Raw genomic sequence first — 3,814 nt, 5'->3', positions numbered from 1 at the left:
TCTAATCACCAAGGCTTTATGGCCAGAGTTCATACTCCAAATGCCTGCGGATGGTTCATTTATTTAGCTTTTCTACCTCATTTTATTATTTTTCTTCCAAATGCCGCTGATGATAATATTTCAATTTTTTCCTGCTTTAGTAGTCCTTGTATCTATCAAATACTTTTTTATGTGTAATTCCTCTAAAATATTGTCAATATGCATTGCTGATTATTTAAGAGCAACATAGTCTTAATTCTGACATCAAATGTCATATAAAGGGAAATAAAATTAACCACTTATAACCTCAAGGAATTTGCCATCAAAACAATGTACTCTAAGATGTACAGTACCTGGCTTACACGGTCTATAAATATTTGTTGAATGAACAACAAAATCCAAAGGAAATTATCCCTTTAGAAAAATGAATGATTACTTTTGATTACTATAATACCATTTAATATGCCAGCTTTCAGGACATTGGTTTAAGAACCCAAAGCTGTGTTTTTTCAGATTAGTAGTTTCTATATGCAAAATGAAGAAAGGCTGTTTTAAGTTGACAGCAGTGCCTCTTAATAATTCAGACAAAATATTGGAAATGGGCAGTTGTGGGTTATTTTGGACTTAAATAATCTATTTTGGTTAGTAAGATTTTAAACCAGAGATCGGTGTGTTGATGGTGAGAGGTAATTGCAGAAGTTTCTGCCTGAGAATTGATCAAAAGAAACCATCCTTCACTTTTCCTGTCAAGGATGATGGCAATATTTCTCCAAAAACCAGGCAGAGAAAAGAATGCCACACTGGTCTGTGAGATGGGCTCTGTGAGAAAAAATTTCCTTTTTTATTTTAATTATCATGATATATGTGCCAACTAGTAATTGATAACCATTAGAAAAAGCCTTCAAAGCAAACAGCTACCACAAAAAATACTAACAGGAAAATGAACTTTTTTATTTTAAGCAGAACTAGTGCCAACCTAAATACTTTGGCATCCTTTAAAGAGAGAGAAAATGTTTACATTTTTGACTAAAAAACACCACTTTATTGTAAACTTTTTAAAAATCTTTTTTCTTTCATTATCTTATTATCACCATCACCTTTTTGTGTCTGCTTTTTAAACCTTTTAAATCAAAGCTTCATTCAGTTGAGTCCATCTAACTAAAATTACTAAAATCTGTGGGATCGTCTGGAGAAGAACACACCACAAAGTTTTATAGTGATTACCCCTATATTGGGATTACAGAGTATTTATAATTTTCCAACTGTGTATTGAAATTCTTGATGGGAAAGCAATAGATTGAAGCTCTAGCCCTGGTTTTGGGCCATAGGGCCTTGGGCAAATCAGTCTCTCAGTGCCTCAATTTCTCTATCTATAAATTAAAGGGGGACACCAAAGTGATCTCCAAGTTTATTCTCAACTGTAACATTCTGTGGGGCTAGCTGAAAAGAAAGTTTAACTTGCTACAGCCCTTATGGAGGGCAATTTTGGCAGCATGTCTCAAAATTGCAAATGCATTTAACTGCTGACCCAGTGATCTCTTTTCCAGAAATTCCTCCTATAGATATACTTGGACAGATGCAAACTGAGTTATATGAGGTTATTCATTACAGAATAGCTAGCCAAATGTTTACCAGTACTCTACGGTTTAGTAAATTGATACAAACAATGACATAGTAGGCAGCTATAAATACCTTTACCATACATTTAAAATTTTTTTGAGCTATGCATCAGAGACATTGGTGCTATAGGTGGTCTTCCTGCTTCAAGTCAAATTTTTACAAAAGAGCAAAATAAAGCAAACTATGACATTCAAACAATTAGGCAGGATAGCCCAGATTTCAAGGATCGGGGAGAAATCTGTAACAATATCCCCTTAACTAAATGCTCTCCCCTGATTGAGGCCTTGAAAAACCGGAATTGAAATGAAGGTAAGGCCAAATTTGCAGCTGGCTTCCTTTGCCAAGAATGATCCACTAGGGCACCGCCTATTTGTAGGGTGTGACCATCTGGATTGGGGGCTGCCTCTGCATAGTGTAATTGGAAAGGCTGATGGTAGCAACAACTCGACTTTATGACCTTCCTTGGAGCTCATCATCTGGGTTACTGAGTTCCCTAGCGTCTGGCAAAAGAGGCCAGAATTGTCCAAATTTGATAATAAACACAAAAGACCACACGAGAAGGGGCGGGGGCGGGGGGACGGATAAATAACACTATCCTCAATTCACCAAGGCTCCCAACCCATACCCCACCCACCCCCAGTATCAGTAGAAAGCTGTTGTGATAAGTACATTATGAAGAAATTGGGGTCTGGACTAGGAAGATGAGACAATGTAAAGGAAGAAATAAATCTCTAAGTCTTCAAACTTTTGTAAAAGAGGCCTAATTTTCTTAAGATGGCATTTTTTTTTTCAGTTGAATAAGTACCTGTAAGAAAGAGAGGGTTTTTGTTTGTTTTGTTTTTAGAATTGGGAGCTGTCGTTTTAGACAAGATATTTAAAACCCTGTCAATCTTCCATCTAAAGTGATTCCATCCCTTTGAAAGGAAATGCCTTCCATGTTCCTCCTAAAAAAGCAAAGCAAAGCAAAACAAAACTTGAAAACTGTTTCTTTTGCTCCCTGAGACACAAGGACCATTGTCTTTCTACCTTTGGTCCCACTGATCTCCACAGGACGTCCTGGACAGGGAGCCCTGACGGAGAAAGGTGGGCCAAGGTGGGTGGGTTGACTGACGCACGCGGCAAGCAGCCTGAAGGAACCTGGAGGTGGGGCAGGGTAGTGCCTCAAGGCTCTTGAGTTTTTACTCAGCGCCTCATAACTTCCATTCTAAATAGCAAATAAATTACGAGCAGTTGAACTTAATTAGGGATAAGAACTAAAGTGACAAGTTCCTCACTAAATGCTCTCCTCAAACCACTTCCCTGCCGTCTCAGGATTGCCTCGGTAGACAATATGAGGTTCTCGCTCAGAAGAGGTTCCCACGGAAGGCATGAGGTTTAGGATGCCTTTGTGACTGTGTGTGCGTGTGAAATAGGACTATATTCGCCATGCCGAGCCCTTTCCCCTCTTTTCTAGTCTTTTAGGTCAAGAATGGAGTGAGTAAACCCGGATGGTGGTTGCACAACTGGCCCTGGGCTAGACCGAACCGCAGAGGCTCAGTTAAGGGGTGCAGACAGGTGGGTTCCTGGCGCGTAGGCGGCGGGAGGGTGCTCCGCGCACGGACTTGACTGCACGGGCCGCGGCGCTGGGGGGCGTGTGCGGCCTGCGCGGGGGCCGGAGGACTTGACAGATCGCAGAAAAAGAAAACACCAAAACAAAACCCACTGACTGCCCCACGTTTCTTTGCAAAGAACTCGTGGGTGGAGCCCAGAGCCGGGCGACTGAATAGAATTCTGTAAGGCCGCCTCCACCCGCCCACCTAGCGCCCCCAGCGCGCGGCAAGTCCCCTAGCCTCCTCCTTGCTTCACCACACTTTGGGCCCGAAGCGGAGGTCGAGGCAAAGCGAGGGACTTGTTCCACTGGTGCTTCCCGAGTACGAGGGTTTGCTCCTCAGTAGTAAACAAAGTGTCGCCGCCGCCTCCACGCTGGTTTGCCTCCTAGCAATCAAACACTGAAAAGGCGAGAGACTCACAAAAACATCGAGAATTACCAGAAAATAATAACAGCTCCAAAATGAAAATAAAAAGAGAGCGTGTGAAAGAGAAAAACACCCACTACCCCCACCAACCCACTGCCACCTCCCCGTGGAAAATCGGTCCCCGCCCAGGCCGGCGTCCACTGGCTGCCTGGGCGGCGGTGCCGCACGCTCATTGGCCATGCGGACTGTCAGTCAGGGGC

The sequence above is a fragment of the Pteropus alecto genome, unplaced genomic scaffold (assembly GCF_000325575.1).
Source record: "Pteropus alecto unplaced genomic scaffold, ASM32557v1 scaffold413, whole genome shotgun sequence".
Taxonomy (NCBI): Eukaryota; Metazoa; Chordata; class Mammalia; order Chiroptera; family Pteropodidae; genus Pteropus; species Pteropus alecto.
The sequence above is the reverse complement of the archived record's forward strand: the minus strand, read 5'-3'. Positions refer to the sequence as shown.